This window comes from Phascolarctos cinereus, unplaced genomic scaffold (genome assembly GCF_003287225.1).
Source record: "Phascolarctos cinereus isolate Bilbo 61053 unplaced genomic scaffold, phaCin_HiC Scaffold_2;HRSCAF=192, whole genome shotgun sequence".
Classification (NCBI taxonomy): Eukaryota; Metazoa; Chordata; class Mammalia; order Diprotodontia; family Phascolarctidae; genus Phascolarctos; species Phascolarctos cinereus.
In genome coordinates, this window is record NW_027555625.1 from 224107213 (window position 1) to 224129348 (window position 22136).

Consider the following 22136-nt stretch of genomic DNA (forward strand, 5'->3'; position numbering starts at 1 on the left):
GAATAAGGATGATTCACGTAGAAGGTCACTAGTCACTGACATCCTGGTGCTGGTCTCTGTTCAAACTCTTTAGGTTTGGCTCTTGGGAAGTATGAGAGTAAGAAGGGAGGGGCTATCAGAGCACTTCCTTAGAGATAGCACTCAAGTAGCCTTTAATACAAGGAATTGTCCTTGTGAAGATTGGGGGTGATCTGGGTGTCTTGTTGAATTATTCTGTACTCTGTAATAGGTAACCCTCAGAGGCACAACTAGGGTGGTTACTGGAGGTTTGCCCCAGGATGGAAAATTTGGAAGGTACCAACAACACTGAATCAGGGTATGTTTCCTCTCCTAACGACCTGGCCTTGGTGACAATGGTAACTGCCTAGTAACTTGTAACAGCAACTGCTTCCACCCTCTTCAGCAACATAGAAAGCTTGAGATGTCCTAGGAATGTTTCATCTCTTATGCTTTTACATTTCCAGCTCCCAGCCTGCCTATGTCTACCCCACAAGCATCCTGTCCAACAACATAGAAACCTCCTGGTTTCCTGGAGCTCATCCTCCCATCCCCCTTCTCCCTCGTTAGAAAAATTACTAGTTACAGTTCCAGCAATATCTCTTCTCATCCCCTTTCCCCTCTGGATAGAAAGGCAGATATTTTATTAACTTAATGATTATGTTGGAATGTGGGTGGTATACCAAATGCCCACTAGTACTAAGGAGGTTCCCTGACTGGTTGAGGCTTAGATTGGGATTGTACAATAGTGCATTAACTTTGGTCCGCTACAACCAGGTAGGTGAATGAGCTTGGTCCAGAGGGATTGGGTGGATGAATCCCAACTTAGCAAAGGTGGGATTGGGATGTGGAAATATGGAGTATGAGTCATGACTCTTTTTTGATGGCCATGAATAGACCAGATACAGCTGTGTGGGCTCACAGCCAGCAAGTAAATCTTGCTATCTGTGAGCTTTGTTAGGGGAACGTTAGGTTGCACAGAGTGACAAGCTGGAAACTACCTAGTTAGGCTGAGAAGAATGCTTTTAAATACACTTGTAATTGTTTTAACTTGGAATATTATTTCTGATTTTATATTCTCATTCATATATAAATCAATATCTTTGCTTATACCCAAGATGGCTTAGGTTTAGCAAGAGGAGGGAGAGAGAGATGCTAGAGTTGGGCATTTTGTTAAAAGAACAGAGAAAAACGAAAGGGGTAAAAGAAGTGGGGTTTGGATGCTTTAGAGATACAAATGACTTCAGGGGCCAAGAAGGTCAAAGGCCTTTTATGTGGCATACTAGATAGAGCACTGGACTTGGAGTCAGGAAGACAAATTCAAATACAGCTTCAGATACTTACTCAGATACTATGGATAAATCACTTCTGTCTGCTTCAGTTTACTCATCTGTAAAGTGCAGGTAATGATATCGCCCACCTCACAGAGTTGTTTTAAGGATAAAATGAGATATTTGTTAAGTGCTTTAGAGAACTTTACAAAGTTCTATATAGATCCTAACTATTATTATTATTATTATTATCAATAATAAAATAAAATAAATCCTGTCTCTACCACTTGGTGCCTGAGGGACCTAGAACAAATCATTTCATTTCTCTGGGCTTTGGTTTCTTCATCTACAAAATGAGAGGTTGGAAATAAATGACCTTTGAGGTCTTTTTCAGTTCTAAATCTATGATCTTAAGACCTAGGTCTGGGAACCCCGACTGTGTTATGTCCATGAAGACCAAAAGGTATAATAGTTATGTTAGGAGCCAGTCCTGAAAAGTAAAATAAGGTTGGGGAATAACATAAGATAATTCATATCCTTATTATCATAGCCTTGGGCAGTGGGTAGAGTGGAAGACTCATCTTCCTGAGTTCAAGTCATCGCACTTACTAGCTATGTGACTTGGGCAAGTCACTTAATCCTGTTTGCCTCAGTTTCCAAAATCTGTAAAATGAGTTGGAGAAGGAAATGGCAAACCATTTTGATATCTTTGCCAAGAAAACCTCAAATGTCGTCATGAAGAGTTGGACATGACCAAACAACAACAATAACAACAAATTCACAGCCTTAAGAAGTTTTAAACTATTTTAATTTCAACAAAACATTGTGCAAAGAATTAAATAGTTGGAGATCAGAGACCTGGACTCAAGTTGGGGCAGGAGGTAAGCCTGTGGGACATTCAGGCTAGTGGAAGTGAGAGGCTAGTGAGAGGAAGATTGTGTTCTAAGTATGTTTCCTGATTATGGCAATATTTGACTTGGTTCAAATACAAGGCCATCCACATTCCTAGAACACAGGGCTGGCCCTGACACTAGCTATGTGACCCTGGGCAAGTTACTTTATTCCCAGCCTCACTTTTCTCATTTGTAAAAAAGAGATAATAATTCAATTCAGTAAACATTTGTTAAGTATCTACTATTCCCAGGGTACAGCTGGGATATAAATACACACACATACACACACACACACACACACACTCACTCTCAAATGATAGTCCCTGTCCTCAAAGAGTTTACACTCTCATTCTCCTGTAAAATAGTAAACCTACTCTCTATTCTATAAGTTGTTGTCAGGCGTGTGCCTCATAAACATCAAAGGGTATATAAATATATTTTTCTTATTATTATTAAAATGAAGCAGATGCCTATCTGTGTGGTTTGAATGGAAGTGTTCAGAAGCCCTGGACCTCAAAACTGTCTCAACTAGGGGTCTATCCACGGTGCTGAAAATTCCTACCATTAAGTTGTTCCACTAGCCTGAATGTCCCACAGGCTTACCTCCTGCCCCAACTTGAGTCCAGGTCTCTGATCTCCAACTATTTAATTCTTTGCACAATGTTTTGTTGAAATTAAAATAGTTTAAAACTTCTTAAGGCTGTCAATTTGTTGTTATTGTTGTTGTTTAGTCATGTCCAACTCTTCATGACGACATTTGAGGTTTTCTTGGCAAAGATATCAAAATGGTTTGCCATTTCCTTCTCCAACTCATTTTACAGATTTTGGAAACTGAGGCAAACAGGATTAAGTGACTTGCCCAAGTCACATAGCTAGTAAGTGTGATGACTTGAACTCAGGAAGATGAGTCTTCCACTCTATCCACTGACCAAGGCTATGATAATAAGTATTGCCTCTAAAAAAAAAACCCTCATATTTAGAGGTTCCCAAACTTATTTGGCCTACCACCCTTTTAAAATAAAATTACTCAGAGTCCCCCCAAATCTACTTTAACCCTTTAATGGTTTTTTAAATTTGCATCATTTCAAAAAATTTAAAATATTTTTAAAATTACACTTCTTAAATTTAATAATTTATTGTAAATTTGTGGGGTTTTTCCCTGCATTGAAATTTTGATGACACAATATTGTGTCATGTAACTGTATGGTATCATATTGTAAACAAGTCATTACACACACATATTCCTGCTGATGCATGTCGGACTTCCAGACAATGTGCAACAGGCTTGCCTGCCAACACTTGCTTGTTAAGACCTGTCTGCGGACTTGACAACTGATTGGTTATAACTTGCATTTTGTGTGTTTATTTGGAAAATAATGTAATGACTATGACTTGAACTCTGTTACACAACAGATGAAATATGTACTAATGGTTTTTCTTTCCGTATGCTTCCAACACCTCCCTTTTTTTATTCAACACCACCCAATTGCACCTGAGGCTATTACCAGCCCCCCTGGATCATTCCAGTGCCCCCAGGGGGCAGTATCACCAACTTTAGGAACCTCTGCTGTTATTCAAATGCACTTCTATTACATGGCCTTGGGTAGTAGAAGCATTGAAAACTGACTTTAGGGATGGGGTAGGGCTAGCTCATTATCACATTAGGGGAGAACAGCTGTTAGGACCAGTGGAACTCAGAGAATTTAGCTCTCTCTCCTCTGCTCCAGTCACCTGACACAAGTACATGGGGAGCCCTGCTTCATTCTGTAAAGTTGCACACACCTGCTGGTCCTTATCTGCTCTCACCAGGAAACATGGTTAACTAAAATCCAGACAAAAGACCAGCTGCCTCTGTCCTGGACTCAACCCCATAACCTCATCTATTTCCACCGTTGTGTGGATCTGCTTGCCAGTCTGGGTTCCTGAAGCTTTTCTTCAGTCTTTCTGTGTAGGTTCCATTCTTTACTCAATTCCTCTTTCCTTGTTTGAAACCTAGATGTCAATCTCTGCCCATCTACTTGACCTGTATTCCTGAGGAATGCCAATTCTGGCTTATCTACTTGAATTTCATATCTTGCCAGGTCCTTTAGGTTTGTCCTGGCAACTTGGATACTGACCTTTTTTTTCATCTTCTGGGTTCATACTACATGTATAGTGCAGGTGGACCATAAGTAGATTTGTCATTGAACCAGGAGGAGTACAGTGGGCAAGATTACATTTGGGATAGTAAATAGCCTTTCAAAGATCCCAAGTTTCCATCTGGCACAAAAGCCCATCTCTTTAACACCAATTTCTTTCTGGTTAAGGTGAGTGGCTGAGAATCATGGAACATCCTTATCTCTGAAGAATAAAAACAGAAACCTGCATAAGTGACCAATGAAGGGTCACTCAATCAGCAAATATTTGTGCTAGGCTCTGGGGGAACAAAGACATTGTATAAAACCCCAGCTCCAGCCCTCTAGGAGCCTACATATTATTGGGTGGATACCGCACGTTGGCAGATAAGGGAAATATAGGATATGTGTAAAATGACCGGAGTAAAGAAAGGATTAACAACTGGTCAAATGAGTAAATGCTTTTGGAAGGCAGTGCAAGTTGAATTGAACCTTGAAGGGAGCTATAGGTTCCCAGAAGTGGAGATCAGTAGGTAGAACATTCCAGGCACTGGAGACAGCCCGCGTAAGGACACAGGGCCAGGAAATGGAATGTCATGGACAGGGAATAGCAGGCAAGCCAGATTGGCTACAAAGTGGAGTACACTGAGGAGGAGTTATGTATAATCAGCCTAAAGATAGTTTGGAGGGGGCGGAGCCAAGATGGCAGAGTGAAAGCAGTGACTTGCTGGAGCTCTCCCCCAAACCCCTCCAAATACTCATAAAAAATGGCTCTAAACAAATTCTAAAGCAGCAGAATCCACAAAAAGACAGAGTGAGACAAATTTCCAGCTCAAGACAACCTGGATGATTGATCAGAAAGGTATATCACGCCGTGCTGGGAGCGGAGCACAGTGTGGCATGGGCAGGCCACGGCAAACCTGGGCAGGCCTCAGAGGACTGAATCACGGGCAGCTGTCACGGTTTCCAGACTTCTCAACCCATGAACACCACAGACAACTTAGAAGGTCAGTGGGAAAAGTCTCTTTCTGCAGTGCTGAGAGAGGAGCACGGGGTCTTAGCTCCATTCCCCGAGAGCGCAGACCTTGGGGGGCAGCTGCCTCCTGAGCTTCCAGCCTACAGACTAAGGGGGAATCCAGTGGCTGATCAGAGAGGGATTGCAGGGATGTCTTTGCCAGTGCCGAGGCAGGAATCTCTTGCTTTTCCCGTGCTTGGATCTGGGTCACAGTTCTGGGTGGTGGTCCTGGGGAGAGGAGGAGTGCTAGCATGGTGGAATTTGTAGTGGCTGAGAAGAGTAAACCCTCCTCACAGTTCCAGAACAGAAAGGAGTGCTTGTGGTCACTAATAGACCAGAGCACAGGCCAGGAAAGGAGTAAACACCTCACTCCTTATCATATCACCTTGGAAGAACTGAAAATTTACAGGTCCCTACAAGTATCTCTGAAAACAGCTGTACAAACCCCTGAAGCTTGGGACAGTACATTCTCCACATTGGAAGCAGACTCTGACCTTAACAAAGTGTTTAAAACTCAAGTAATTGGCGGGGATCATGAGCAAGCAGCGCAAAAAGAGTCAGACTATATTATCTTACTTTGGTGACAAAGAAGATCAAAATATACAACCAGAAGAAAACAAAGTCAAAGCTCCTACATCCAAAGCCTCCAAGAAAAATATGAATCAGTCCCAGGCCTTGGAAGAGCTCAAAAGGGATTTTGAGAAGCAAGTAAGAGAAGTAGAAAAAACTGGGAAAGAAATGAGAGTGATGCAAGAAAATCATGAAAAACAAGTCAACAGCTTGCTAAAGGAGACCCAAAAAAATACTGAAAATAACACCTTAAAAAATAGCCTAACCCAAATGGCAAAAGAGGTCCAAAAAGCCAATGAGGAGAAGAATGCCCTAAAAAGCAGAATTGGCCAAATGGAAAAGGAAGTCCAAAAGATTACTGAAGAAAATACTTCCTTAAAAATTAGAATAGAGCAATTGGAAGATAGTGACTTTATGAGAAATCAAGACACTGTAAAACAAATCCAAAAGAATGAAAAATTAGAAAACAATGTGAAATATCTCATTGGAAAAACAACTGACCTGGAAAATAGATCCAGGAGAGAGAATTTAAAAATTATTGGACTATCTGAAAGCCATGATCAAAAAAAGAGCCTAGACATCATCTTTCAAGAAATTATCAAGGAAAACTATCCTGATATTAGAACTAGAGGGCAAAATAGAAATTGAAAGAATCCACCGATCTCCTCCTGAAAGAGATCCCCAAAGGAAAACTCCTAGGAATATTGTAGCCAAATTCCAGAGTTCCCAGGTCAAGGAGAAAATATTACAAGCTGCCAGAAGGAAACAATTCAAGTACTGTGGAAACACAATCAGGATAACACAAGATTTAGCAGCTTCTACATTAAAGGACTGCAGGGCATGGAATATAATATTCAGGAGGGCAAAGGAGATAGGATTACAACCAAGAATCACCTACCCAGCAAAACTGAGTATAATCCTTCAGGGGAAAAAATGGTCATTCAGTGAAATAGAGGACTTTCAAGCATTCTTGATGAAAAGTCCAGAGCTGAATAGAAAATTTGACTTTCAAATACAAGACTCAAGTGGAACATGAAGAGGTAAACAGGAAAGAGAAATCATAAGAGACTTATTAAGGTTGAACTGTTTACATTCCTGCATGGAAAGATGATATTTATAACTCATGAGACCTTTGTCAGTATTAGGCTAGTTGGAAGAAAAAATTATATATATGTATAGGTAGATAGATAGATAGATAGATAGATAGATAGATAGATAGATAGATAGATAGATAGAAGAGGCACAGGTGAGTTGAAGATTAAGGGGTCATATCTGGAGAATAAAATTAAGGGATGAGAGGATTATACTGGAGAAGAAGAGGGGGAGAGGTAGAATGGGGTAAATTATCTCGCAAAAAAAAACAGAAAAGAAAAAGCTCTTACAGTGGAGGGGAAACAGGGGAAGGTGAGAGGGAATGAGTGAATCTTATTCTCATAGGATTTGGCTTAAGGAGGGAATAACATACACATTCAATTGGGTATGGAAATCTGTCTTACCCTACAGGAAAATGGTGAGGGGGAAGGGGACAAGAGAGCAGGGTGATGATAGAGAGGAGGGCAGAATGGGAAACAGGGTAATCAGAAGCAAACACTTCTGAGGAAGGACAGGGTCAAGGGAAAGACTGGAGTAAATGGGAGGGCAGGATAGGATTAAGGGAAATAGAGTTAGTTTTTTACAACATGTCTATTATGGAGGTGTTTTGCATAACTGCATATGTATAACCTATATTGAGTTGCTTGCCTTTTCAATGAGGGTGGATGGGGAGGGAGGAAGGGAGAAAATTTGGAACCCAAAGTTTCAAAAACACATGTTAAAAAATATGTTTTCATGTGCAACTGGGAAATAAGAAATACAGGAAATGGGGTACAGAAGTCTATCCTTCCCTACAAGAAAATAGAAATGGAAGGGGATAAGAGAAGGGAGGGGGAGATAGAAGAGAGGGCAGACTAGGGGAAGGGATATTCAGAATGCATGCCATCTTGGGGTGGGGGAGGGGCGAGATAGGGTGAAAATTTGGAACTCAAAATCTTGTGGAAATAAATGTTGAAAACTAAAAATAAATAAATTTAATAAAAATTTTTAAAATTTTTAAAAAGATAGTTTGGAGACAGATGGTGAGGGCCTTTAAATGTGAAACAAAGGAGTTCATAGTTTTATAGTTTATAGTGGGGATTCCTTTTGAGTATAGGTTGGATTAGATGGCCCCTGAGGTCCCAGCCAACCCTCAAGGTCTTTTATTTTATCTGAGATGTAATGGTGAAGTGCTAAAGCTCCTCCAGCAGGGGTGATGCATGGTGGGCATCAGTGAAGGCCACAGTAGACTACCCATAATGACTTGCCCACAAGCAATGGGACAACATCCATTGCCAAGGACACATGTAACCAGAAAAGGAGGTGGGCTGGTCGTGGAATGAAAGATACCTGGGGCAAAGCATGGCAGATGGAATATCTGAGTGCTGCACTGGTACTCAGTGGAATGCTCGGTGACCTAGAAGCAAATTTCCATTGCACTGAAGAGATCCTCTATGGAGAATTTATGGAAGGACAGAATAAAAAAAAAATCACGCAGGATGAGAAGAAATGGATAACTTGGCAATCTTTATCCTTAGGTGGGAGGGGAAAGAGAAATGAACAAGTACTTATCAGGTGCCTACAAAGTGCCAGATACTTTGCTAAGTGTTTTACAGATCTCATTTGATCTTTGCAACAATCTCAGGAGGTAGGCACTAACATTATCCCTATGTTACAGTTAAGGAAACTGAGGCAAAGATGCTAACATTATTCCCATGTTTCAGTTAAGGAAACTGAGGCAAACAGAGGTTAAATGACTCACCTAGGGTCCCATAGCTAGGAAATGGCTGAGGCTAGATTTGAACTCACGACTTCCTGACTTAAGGCCTAGCACCTTATCCACTTTGCCACCTACCTGGAGAGTGGCCATACCAATGAGATCGCAGATCTGCTGATATTTGGAAGCAAAGATTAAAAGGCATCCTTACATCCACTCTGGATATACCAACTGAGGCCTCTCTTTTGATGTCTCTCACCATTGCAATGCTCTATCTGTTGTACCATGCTCATCTGGCATGGCTTCTGGTCCAGAGCCTTCTGAGTATACAGGGTAATGAAGAAATAGAACATGAAGCTGTGATTTTTTTTAATTGGGAGGAAGGTGCCATATGTTGTAGCACAGGGTGGGGTATAACTGGTGGGGCTCTGTAGTTGGAGAAGACATTTGAAGGTATAAAGTGGGGAAGGAGAAAATTTTAGGGCAAAAAAAGAGAAAATACTTTTATTCCCAAAAGTAACATATAAAAGTCTCTTCTCTCTTCTTTTTAGGTTTTCACATATTTCCAGATATACAAAAGAGGCAGCATGGAAAGAGTATAAGACTTGAATTTGGGAGACCTAGATTTATGTTCCACCAAATCCTTACTGTGTGACCTTGATTAAGTCACACAATCTCTTTAATCCTCAGTCTCTTCACTTATAACATCAACCAATTAATTAATCAACCAACAGACATTTATTAGCTACCTACTGTATCCCAGGCACTGTGTTACTTAGGTGCCAGAGATACAAAAACAATAGAAAACTTCCCCAAAAATGTCCCTGCCCCAGAGGAGCTTAGATTCTATTGGGAATAATTTGCCCTTCAGGCTACACCAAGGGGTTGCTATGAGGATCAAATGATTATGAAAATGTTTGTAAATTGTAAAGTGCTATACAGAAGTAAGAGACAATTATTATGAGTACATTCAATTCAATTCAATTCAATCCCACAGGTTTCAACTAAGCGCCTACTATGTGCAAGGTACTGGGGTTACAAAGACAGAATCAAGCAATCCAAGTTATGAATAATATATATTCCTGTTTCAAAGCTAATGTGAGTCTGTAAAAGCCACTTAAAAAGATATTATAGGGGCAGCTAGGTGGTGCAGTGGATGGAGCTCCAGCCTTGGAGGCAGGAGAACCTGAGTTCAAATCTGGCCTTGGACACTTGACCCTTACTAGCTGTGTGACCCTGAGCAAGTCACTTAACCCTGATTGCCTCACCAAAAACAAAAACAAAAAATATATACATACATAAAAATATATATATATACATACATATATATATACACACACATATATATATATATATATATCCAATCCCCTCTCCCAATTCTCCCAAATTTAGAACACAAAAACAAAAAAAAAACAAACACTGATATTTCTCAGTGCATTTTGATACCTCTACCACCAGACACATTGTTTTCTAAATTTCCAAAACATTTTCACCTATAAATGGTGGGGAGAAGCTTGAAAATGCTTGAATAGGAAGGAGCAGTGTTGTGCTAAAAAAATAAAAGGGGGAGGCTTGGGGGTCCTAAAAATATTTGATAGATTATCCAGATGATGATAATAATATCTGAATGTTAGCACTGTGTAGATCAAATATTGTTTCTTCTGTTCCCCATCCAGATGGCTGGAGTCATATACACTCTCCTTTGTTCTCTCTTCATAGCTGTCTCTCCCTTTTTATTTCCACAAACCAATGAATCTTAGAGCTAGAAGATACTTTCAATCCCCCTCATTTTGAAGGAAACTGAGGCTCAGAGAAATGAAGTGATTTGCCCAAAGTCATAAAACTAGGAAAACAGAAGATGTAAACCCAAGTGCTCTGACATACCTGTTCCACTGCTCCTCATCCAGATTCCTTTTTCTCAAACCTTGTCCCTTTGTTAAAATTTGTAATAGTCCACAAAGCCAGTTTCCCTTCACATCTCATCTTTTGCCTGGCAGAATGAACATTTCCTGTTTTGATTCCCAAAGGGGGCCTCCTCATCCTATCCTTAAATCATTTTATTGGGACCAAAATAGCTTCTAGATTTAAAAAAAAAAAGGCAACTTAGCACCTCTTACCAGGGCACAACTCTAAAATAACCCTCTTACCACCTCTTCCATTCTTTTAAGAATCTTGTGCAGATAATATGACACTGAATGTTTCCTTTATTCTTAGCTACTTCTTCAGGAAACACTGTCCCACATCACAAGAGAGACATACCTTGAACTCCATTTGAAATGAGATCTGGGTTACTCATAAGTTCCTAGAGTTGGTCTCTTAAAGATCATTTGGCCCAACTTCCTACTCAACACAATCATCATTGACAGGTGGTCATTTAGTCGCTGCATGAATACTTCCAGGGACGAGAAGCTCCTTACCTCACTAGGCATCTCATTCCATTATTGGACACCTTTCATTGCTAAACCTGGAGGTGGATTTTTGTACTGGGGTTAAGTGACACAAAATGCATCTAGGACAAAGCAAAGGAAGGTAGTGATATAGGATCCTTCAAGTGGTGAGGGAAAAGATGAAACCTGAGAAAGCTTCACCTATGGTGTGGCTGTTTGGAGAAAGAAGTTCCACCTCATAATTTCATATATAAAATAATTTTTATGGCTAACTATGTGCTAAGATCAGTTGTTTCTACATTACTGAAAGATTTCAAGTGCTGTCAGCACCCTCTAAATTTCTGTAACCTAGGACAAAGCCCCATTTGCCCAGCCTTAGCTACAGTTCTAGTTAGAAAGCACTTCTTATATTGAGTAGAAACCAGATCTATGAGGACAATGCCTTCTGCTATAGAAATATTCCTTGTTGATGCTGGGCAGCACTCATATAATTTCTCAGTGATTGGACAAGTTGTCAGGGGGTCAGGAAGAGATCACAAACGACAAAGATATTGAGCTGCAGAGGTGTGACTCTAAGGTGATAGGAGAGAGCTTGAAGTCTTATTTGACTAGTTAAGTGTAGGTTTCAGAAGGAGTTAGAGATCCATACTTAATGATGAGATGTATATGGGCTAGCCTCTCCTTGGGCCATTTGGGAGTGGGAGTAACAGGCAGGTTCTGAAGGCCAGACTTGATTTCCCCCTCTCAATTAATCAATAAATAAAAAATTTATTAAGTGCCTCCTATGTACCAGGCAATGCACTAAGCATTGTGGGTATAAAGGTGAAAGTGAAATAGTCCTTGCCCTCAAGGATCTTACATTCTAGTCAGGGGCCGGGTGGGGCTCCCGGCGCTCTTAATCCTAACTGAGGGAAAGCATTAGCATCATGGCTTCCTCCTCTATTTAACTAGGATGATCTCATTCCTGAAAGCATTTTAACTGGTGTGGAGATGGCGGTCTTTCCCCAGAGACAGCTACAGTATTTTCAGAGTTGAGCCAACTTTGTCTTCTCTAGGTGAGTCAAAGTTCCCTTATTTACTCGCTACCTAAACACAGCAGTTCCAGCTGACCCTAAGAGCTCATACAATTTGGCTCCAGTCATTCCCACCCAATAGTTCATTTTGCCTCGGGATTCTTTGAACCGGCAGCTCTGCTATGGCTATCCAAGGGAATAAAAGAGGGCAGAGCCCTTGAGCTAAGGAAAGCTAGGGGCTTCTCAATCAATACTGCTGTTGGAACCCAGCTGGGAGAGGGAGGTCTTCCGAATGAAAGCGCCTAAGAAAGGGACCCTGGCACATTCCTCCGCAGGATACTCCCAAGAGGGAACTCAGGGACATCTTTCAGAAGCATTTCAGACTCTGCAAAGGATTTAGAGATGCCCCATTTTTGTACAGTGAGCCTCCTCTACATTTCACAGAGTCTGTACACAGGAAGCAGAACAAAGAAAGCCTGGCCGCGTGTCTCATATATCCCATAGCTGGACATTCCTGATTTTCTGGTAACATACCTATGACGCCCCTACAGATGGCTGGAGCAGTGAGGTAAGAGGTAGGGTGCTCACTCCTGCAGAAGCGAAGCTTTGGGGGCGTGGTCCCTCTCTGTTCCCTACAAGTGTGGAACCTACAGGGGTCATTCGACATGTAGGCACAGGTTGCCCTCTGGCTGGGGCGGGGCAAGGGGGTGGGAAGAAAGAAAAGCTTCCACTAGGGAGGGAACTGATATTTCCTAGTGCAGTGAAAGTCAGATGGAAAAGTAATGTAGTATAAAGGTAGAGAAAAGGAGACAGGAGAGAAAAAATAGGAGGAGAAAAGGGAAGAGCAAAAGAAAACAGAGGATCAGAGAGGTGATGGGTGAGGCTGGATAGGTGAAAGAAGTAGCTCCCCACTGATAGAGTAAGGGGATCAGAAAAGGTAGAGGGGAGACAGAACTGATGACAAGGGGGGACCTTCAATGATCTTTTTCTCTCCTCAATAATGCATTCTGTGCAAAAATCCCTTAGGGACATAAGAAATTAAAGAAATCCCAATTCCTGGCCCCAAGTGACTCCACCCCTAGCTCCAGAATGGGGATAAAGCTTGGAACTTAAGTTTTCCCTCTATAGATACTCATTATTTTATCCCTGACACTTCTCACTGCTCCAAGAATCCAACAAAGTTTAATGGAATGAGTGAACTGGAAGCAACATAAGCAACACTGTGCTATTTGGCTGCCTAGTCCTCCCCTCCAGACACCCCCGACCTCTCCTGTGACTTTAGTTTTTTTTAAGAGATGCCCTAAGCATTGGTATGTTTTCTACTTACCCCAACCCAGTTAGTGGTGAGCTGCTTGCTTCCTCACTCCTTCAATTAGTGGTGCTCTGGGCTTCTCTCAACATCAGCACCACTGTTCGGCTCTCAACATGACATCATCTCTGAGTGCTGTGATTGGACAGCTGCAGGTTGCTTGGCAATTGGACAGTATCTTCTGGAGGAGCAGGGATTGCCTAAGTAACTCTTGGAGAGCCAGGGAGCTAGAGGATGATGTCACACAAAGAACCTATTTTCTAGGTTGTACGGGGTACTGGGGCAGCAGAGGTGAGAGTGGGGAAGAAGATGGAAAGGGGATGGGAAGAAGTGGAGGCATTACATAGCTCTGAAGCAGCCATGGAGGGTAAATGATGAATGCTATAGAAAAGTTTGGGCTTTTTTGCAAATCTGGGGGTGGGAGAGTATAAAATATAGAAGAGAAACGAGAACAGATGAACTCTAAATATAGATACCGGGATTTTTTGATGCCCTGTTTCCAGATATATAGGGAGAACTGAAGGGAGGGCATAAATTCTTGCTCTGGAGGTACAAGGAAAGATAAAGGAAAAGTGAGTCTGGCTTAGTACTGTGATCAAACACATGCTTTTCCCCTTGTCAGTAGCAAGAAGTCACAGCAGGAAGAACACTGGAATGGGAGATAGCAGCACCCAGTCCTTATCCCAGTTCTACCTTGAGCAAGCTGTGTGGCCTTGGGGAAATCCCTTTAACTCTCTGAGCCTCAATTTCTTCATCTGTAAAGTGAAGAGTGGAATGTGATCGGATTTTTAAGTTCCCTCTGAGGTCCAACATCATACTCCATAATTGCCTTTAATTCAACTTATTTTGGGTGGACCCACAAGGTTCATAATTGGGTCATTGAAGCATTTCATAGAATTGGTTGTGATGATATAGGCTGCTGTTTACAGCAGACTGAAATCATACTGACCTCTAAGGATGAGAGTCTGCTGCTGATATGGGGTGAGGGTAGAGGGTGGGGGATGGGCTATGGGTGTGGAAGGTTTGGAAAAACCATGAGAGGGACATTGATGGACCATGGTGAAGGGGTGTGCCAGTGCATTATGAGGAAGGGGAGTGCTAGTGAGTCAGATGTATTGTTGTTGAAACATAAGAGGGCATACAGACAGACTGACAGAGTGTCGGGTAAAGACTGCCTTTAATCCTTCCTCTTCAGGGAGATGTGACAGCTGCTATTGGGGGATAATCAATAAAGTCAGGACCTGGATAAACCTGGGTGGGCCGGTGATCGACTGGTTGGGAATTCCAGATCTACACTCCCTTATGGCAAAGCTGCTCTATTGTGTTATATGTGACACTGAAATATATCTTCAGGGTTAGTGCAAATTCTGCAAATATGTGCAGCAACATGCAGTGAGGCAATGCTGCTTCCATTGGTTCCTGGAGTCATACACTGATAATTTTAGATTTATTCAGATCCTGTTACTACTCTATCTTACAACAAGAAGGATGGGGCATAGATTGGTGAGCTCTCTAAAACAGCATGTTGCTATGTACCAGGGGTTTTGGGTGGGGAAAGCAAGAAGATCTCTCACGGGGCCCTTTCTCTAATATTTACTATCTATGAGACCTTGGCAAGTCACTTAACCTCTCTGGGGTTCAGTTTACTCATCTGTAAAATGAGGGGGCTGTATTAGCTCTTCGTCTATGATCCTATGACCTCTGTGATCCTGTGATCACTGTCCTCAGCTCACAGGAAAGTGAGAGAATGACTTTAGGGTCAGAGAGTGGTATAAAAAGATGTCCAAAGTATACTGGGGAAAATAGAGAGGAACTTCTCTCAATCAACTGGAGTTGAGACTTTTGAATGTTTAGGGAGTCATGAGAGGTCCAAATAAGAGGCCTTGGCAAAGTGGGTAGTAGGATTTGCCAAGGGTGGTAGTGGTAGTGGGTAGAAGACAGCAGTGTGTATTTGAAGGGTGTTGCTCAGAATACCATGGCCAAACCATTTCAGGATTTGGCAGAGGGGTGGATCCCATCTTTCGGTCTGCGTGTGTGTGGGGGGGGGGGCTTAAATTATTTCCTTTGTCTATATGCGGGACACATGGCTCCCTAATGTATGGAAGAAGAAATCCTAGGAATGCTTTTACATACTTTGACGTGTGAAAAGAGGAAATATGTAAGTTATTGATTAACTAGAATGCCAAGTAGCTAGCTGTCTATGATTCCAGACTTAGAACAGTCAGCTTAGCAATCACTCAGAGCTGAGTGTTGAAGTCCTAGTGGATGGGGATAGGAATTAGTGACAACCAGAAGGTTTTCATATCCCATCCTACTCCATCACTCTAGAGTAGCCACTGTTGGGGGTAGTGGTGGTGGTGAGAGCTGCTGCTGCCCTCACTCTACTAAGTTTCTAGCACCTGGAGTTAGAAATAGAGATCATTCATTTTCTAGTAGGAGGAGGAAGTGAGGCTGGTGACTTTGCTTAGTCCTCCCTCACTTAAATCCAATTCAATTGCATGTCATGGCATCACCTCCCTGATATCATGGTCTTCTTCGAGAATGAAGGACAGGAAAGACAGACAGTAGGATGAACTAAGGTCATATAAGCTCTGTGTCTATGTAGCACTTTTAGATTTACAAAGAACTGTTCCCTTAGTGCCCATGTGAGATAGGTAGGTAGGGCATGTATTTTTAGCCCCATTTTACTGTTGAAGAATGTGAGGCTCAGAGAGGTTAAGCAATTTGCTTAGGGTCACACAGCTTATAAGTACTAGAGCTCACATCCAGGGTATCTAACACCAACACCAATGTTCCTGGTACTGTAACACCTGACCTGGAAACTGTGCTATAAACAGTAGTTAGGTATGGCTAAAATAGTACTGTTAGTGCTGTGTTTCTGATGCCTTAAAGGTTAAATTAGCTTCAAGAGGCTGTCCTGAGAACCTAGCCACCATTGCTTTTATAGGAAGATATCTTCAGTGTTACTAATTACTCAGAAACACACTTTGGACAAAGGATAGAAAGGAAAGTATGTGTCCGGCAGTTGGGAAATGGCTAAACAAATTATAGTATATAAATACAATGGAATGTGATTGTGTTATGAGAAATGAGAAGGCAGCTAGGTGGTGTAGTGAATACAGCACCAGACCTGGAGTCAGAAAGACTCATCTTCCTCAGTTCAAATGCAGCTTCACATACTTACTAGCTGTGTGAGTCACTTAACTCTGTTTGCCTCAGTTTCCTCATCTGGAAACTGGAGAAAGAAATGGCAAACCTCTCCAGTATCTGCCAAGAAAACCTCAAATGGGGTCAGGAAGAGACAGACACGACTAAAAAAGGACTGAACAATAACAGAAATGATGAATATGAAGAATTCAGAAAAACATGGAAAGACTTGTGTGAAGTAATGCAGAGTGAAACAAGCCAAATTGGGAGATAATTTACTCCCTAACTATACTACTATAAAGGGAAACAACATTGAAAGACTTCCAAACTGTGACCAATGCAAGTGCCTTCAAAGGCCAGATGACAAAGCTCATCTCTCACCTCTCAGCGGAGATGTGGCAGACTACCTACAGGTGTGGAACCAGGCAAACAGTTTCAGATATAACCATTTAACAGATGAGGAAACTGAGATTCAGAGAGGTGGAGAGTTATATAGGTAGCATATAGTGGAGCAGGGGTTTGAATTCAAGTCTATGAGCCTGGGCATATCTTGAGAATAGTCAGTTGCCATAGAGATCATTTGTCAGTGATTTGAAGAGTATCTGCAGTTGGAGGGCAGGATTTGTGATCCTGCCCTAGGAGAAATGGTTGGAGGAACCAGTGACATTTAGTCTGGAGAAGAAAGAACATAGGTGGGACATGGTAGCTGCCTTCAAGTATTTGAAGATTTGTCAGACAGAAGAAGGATTAGATTTGTCCTGCTTGGCCCTGGAGAGTAGAACCAGAAGCAATGGATGGAAGTTATAGGTAGTATGTTTTGGTTTAATATAATTTAAAACCTCATAAAAATTATAATTGTCCAAGAGTAGAATGACAAACTTGAGAGGCTATGAGTTCTCTTTCCTGTCTCCTAACCCCAATAGAGGTCTTCATGGAAGGGCTGGATAACTAAAGACATCACAGCTAATAATGCATAATAATAATCAATAAATAGTATGCCAGGCATTGTGCTAAGCCATGGGGTTACAAAAAAAAAGAGGCAAAAGACAATGAGCTTACTACAATCTGATGGGGAAGACAACATGCAAACAAATACATACAAAGCAAGCTATAGATAGGATAAATAGAAAATAGTTAACAGAGGGAAGACACTAGAATTAAGAGGGGCTGGGAAAGTCTTCCTGGAGAAGGTGGGATTTTAGTAAAGACTTAAAGGAAGCCAGGAGGTCAGTAGTTGGAACAGAAGAGGGAGAGTGTTCCAGGCAAAAATGCCCAGAGCCAGAGCTGAGTCTTTGTGGAACAGCCAGGACACCAATGTCGCTGGATCAAAGAGTACTTGTCCAGGAGTAAGGTGTAAGAGGACTGGAGAGGCAGGAGGGGCTAGGATATGAAAGGCTTTGAATCCAAACAGTGAATTTTGTTTTTGCTCCTGGAGGCAATAGGGAGCCACTGGAGTTTAGTCAGTAGGGGAGTGACATGATCAGACTTTCATTTTAGGAAAATCACTTTGTTGGCTGAATGGAGAATGGACTGAAGTGAGGAGACGTATGGGTATGGCTTTTTGACTTAGTCCACATTTTACAGAACAAATCCTTTTATTAAGGGGATTTGTTCTGTGAAGTTTGGATTCAGTCAAAGGGCCACACTTGAGGACCTAGAGGGTCACATGTGGCCTCGAAGGCAGGCGTTCCCCACCTCTGGACTAAAGTTAAGTACTGCCCCTCCCCTCCAGAAGGCTGTTGCAATAATCAAGGCAGAAGTAACGAGAGCCTGCATTAGAGGGATGGCATTGTTAGAGGACAGAAGGGGGTATATTTGAGAAATGTTGCAAAGGTAAAATTGACAGGCCCTGGTAACATATTGAATATGGGAGTAAGAGATAGTGAGAAACTCAGGATGACTCCTAGGTTGCAAGCATGAGGGAATGGAAGGATGGTGTTGTCCTCTGTGGTAGAAGGTGGGAGGGATGGAGGGCTTAGGGAAAAAGATAATGAGTCCTATTTTGGACATATTGAGTTAAAGATGTCTGCTTGACATCTAATTTGAGATATCTGAAAGGCATTTGGAGATGTGGGATTGGAGATCAGCAGGAAGATTAGGGCAGGAAAGGTAGATTTGAGAATCATTATTATAAAGATGGTAATTAAATTCATAGGAGCTGATGAGTTCACCAAGTGAAGTGGTATAGAGGGAGAAGAGAAGAGGGTCCAGGACAGAATCCTGTGAGACACCTATCATTAGAGGGTGTGACCTGGAGAAGGATCCAGCGAAGGAGACAGAGAAGGAGCAGTCAGATAAGGAGGAGGAAAATCAAGAGAGAGTGGTGACCTGAAAACCTAGAAAGAAGAGTATCAAGGTGGAGAGAGAGATCAACAGCATTAAAAGGCTGCAGAGAGGTCAGGGAGAATGAGGATTGAGAAAAGGTCACTGGATTTGGCAACTAAGACATTATTAGAAACTTTGGAGAGAGCAGTTTTAGTGGGATAATGAGGTCAGAAGCCAGATTATAAGGGAGTAAGAAGGGAGTAAGAGGAGAAAAAGTAGAGATACCAATTGCAGACAGCCTTTTTGAGTTTAGCTACAAAGGGCAAAAGAGATATAGGATGATATGTACTGGGGTGAAAGGGTCAGGCCAGGGGAGACATGGGCATGTTTGTAGGAAGTAATAAATGAGCCAGTAGAGAGGGAGAGATTGACTGAAAATAAATGAGAGTGGGGATAACAGAGGGGACAGGCTGTTGGAGGGGACAGGATGGAATGGGATCACTTGAACTAAAGAAGGGTTAGCCTTGGTAAGGAGTAAGGCTGCTTCATCAAATGAGACAGTGTGAAGAAGGAGAATGGCACAAGGTACCAGAAGATAGGAGATGAGGAAGAGGGGAGAAGGGGGAGTTTATGGCAAGCGACCTCAATTATTTCTGTAAAATATTAAGTGAGGTTCTCAGCTGAGAAAGTTGGGCAAAGGGGAGCCATAGGAGGTTTGAGGAGGGATGAAAAGCTTTGGAAGAGCCACTGTGGGGAGTGGAGAGTAAGTTGATAAGGGAGGTATAGTAGCATTGCCAGGCAGCAGTGAGGGCCCAGTTGAGATTGTGTAACATAAATTTGTAGTAGACCCAGTCAGAACGGTTGCATGATTTTCTCCATCTTCATTCAACAGCACATGCGTAGGAATGAAAGCAGTGAATGGCAGGAATGTTTTAAGACTGGAGTTGGCAGGCCTAGGATGATATGATAAGGGGGCTAGGGATTCTAGAGAGGAGGACAGTGTAGAGTTGAATTGGTTCACTAAAGGGGTCAAGATGGGGAAAAGAGGAGAGTGGCTAGTGCATAGAGATGGCCTGAGAGAGAATTGAGGGGTCAAAGGACTGGAGGGCATGCTGTGGATGAGGAGTTGGGTTATGTAAGGGAAGGTAGAGGGAGAGTTGAAAAGCCAATAGTCTATGACTGAGTAAAGAGATTTCAGAATTCTTGAACATGGAGGTAGTACATTTGTGGGTAATGGCAAAAATCATGGATATGATCATCTTTGTATGTGACTGAGGTGGGGTGGAGGATTCACTCGTGGCAGGTGAGGAGCCTGAGGAACAGAGTGGTTAGGGTATTTGAAGGTGAGTCAATATGTATGTTGAAGTCCCCAACATGAGGATAGGAGTTTGGGAGGAGAGAAAAATTGTAAGCCAGTTATCAAACTCATTGAGGAAGGAAGGAAAGTGACCTGGGTGTCCGGAGTCCCTTCCAGCTCAGATTCTTGGATTCTATGGTTACAAATACAGCCTTCTTTCCATTATACCTTATTACTCTCTGTCAGAGGTCATGGGTATTTCCAAAATTGTATCAAATCTGGTATAGGGAAAAGAACAATGGATTGGAAATTGGGAAACCTGGCTTCTACTTCTGGGTCTGCCATTACTAGTAGAGGCGAATCTTGGGCAAGTAATCTTGCCCCTCAGGGCCTCAGTTTCTCACCTGTGAAACTTGTGAGTTAGCTCAGATATCCTCTAGGTGCTACCAGCTCTAAAAAGCCTCTCCTCTCATTCTCAGTCAACCAATGCAATATGCATAAGGCACGACTTGGTTCTGTCTTTGAAGCTCATTCTCAGAAAATGCTAACAAGGAGAACTTGCTGTGCCCAGAGAGACAGGGGGTCCAGCTGAGCCCGGGTGCAGCCATTAGCTGGATGGCAACTGTCTCGATTGGTCCAGTCAGATTCATCAGGCTTAACCTAGCTGGAGATCAAGTTAAGACTTCTAAAGGAGAGTGAACCAAGGGCTGCAGGGGAGAGGACAGCCCTGGCATGTCTAAAGCTGCTTCAGCCATGCTTAGAAATTGTACTGACTTGGGCTTTCATAAGTAAAGGGAATATCTGATGAGGCCACTCTCTCTACATGTACAGAGCTGCGAAAGTGCTGTAACTTCCAGTCTTAGAATGTTGCCTGGGCTCATACGGCCAGTGTGGGTCTAAGGTAGGAATTGAACCCAGGCTTTCCTGATGCTAAGGCCAGCTCTCTGTCCACTACAGCACATTCTTTACCGTGGCTGAGATGCACTGCCTTGTTTTTACAAGTCCTACTGTCCTTCAAAACCCAGCTCAAATGCTACATCCTACCTAAAGCCTTTGCTGGGGGCTGATTCCCCATGGCTGGTGCCTTCCCCCAGTTACTTTGCACTTATTTAGTCTGTTTCTTTCTCTCTGTTCCTCTCTCCCTTCTTTTCTCCCTTCTCTTTTTCTCTGTCTTTTTCTCCTTTTCCCTTCTCTTTCTCTGTCTCTCTCTTGTTCTCTATCTTCTCTCTGTCTCTGTGTCTCTTTCTCTCCTTTTCCCTGCCTCTCTTTCCTTGTTTCTCTTTCTCTCTCTTTCTCTTTCTATTTCTCTCCTTTTCCCTGTCTCTTCCTCTGTTTCTCTTTCTTTTGTTCTCTTTCTCTCTCTGTCTCTTTCTCTCCTTTTCCCTCTCTCCCTCTTTCTCTCTCTTGTTCTCTATTTCTCTCTCTCCTTTTCCCTGTCTTTCTCTTTGTCTCTCTGCCTTTCTCTCTCTTTCTCTCACTTTCTTTGTCTCTCTGTCTGCCTCTGTCTTTCTTTGTCTCTGTCTCATTTCCTTCCCTCTCTCCCCACCCCTAATGTAAGCAATGTTTCATTTTGGTCTTTGTACCCCCAGCACCCAGTCAGAAAAGGCTCAAGTCCTGCTTCTGCCATATACGGGCTGGAGGACCCTGGACCAGTGATTTAACCTGCCAGTCAGTGCTCTTGGCAACCATCTAAGACTATATATTGCAGAGAAGTTGCATTGGTAAAGAGTTTCCTCCCCCAAGGAGGTGCCTATGCCAATTAAATCAGAGGTCCAAGCCATCTCTCTTTTTTTATTCCCATATCCTAACACAAATACTCTTCTTGAATTTGGGACTGAAATTCCCAGTTCACTTCATCCTCTCCCTCAGGCCCACCAAACTTTGATACCATTTGAAGCACCTCAAAGAGAATAGGGAAGAGGATGGGTTGGCCGCAGCCTCATCCCTAACTTGGTGTCTACAACTCTTTCAAATGCTTTTCTGCTGCTCAGGCAGCAGAAGGGAAGGGGGGTTACTATCTACCAGGTCACCTAAGGACAGGATCCACCAGTGGGGCCCCTTCTCATCCCT

The 22136-nt window shown here is 42.4% G+C and overlaps 1 protein-coding gene across 2 annotated transcripts in view; it reads right to left on the minus strand.

Annotated features, from left to right (window-relative positions):
- Window positions 1-13538, minus strand: part of STMN4 (stathmin 4) — a 34859-nt gene extending 21321 nt beyond the window's left edge. Inside the window, exon 1 of one of the 2 annotated variants that reach the window (XM_020983732.2) lies at window positions 13376-13524. The gene's annotated coding sequence lies outside the window, so the exon portion shown is untranslated. Of the gene's footprint in view, window positions 1-13375 lie in introns of both variants that reach the window. The other variant, XM_020983734.2, reaches the window with a different exon arrangement.
- Between the last annotated feature and the right edge of the window lie 8598 nt (window positions 13539-22136).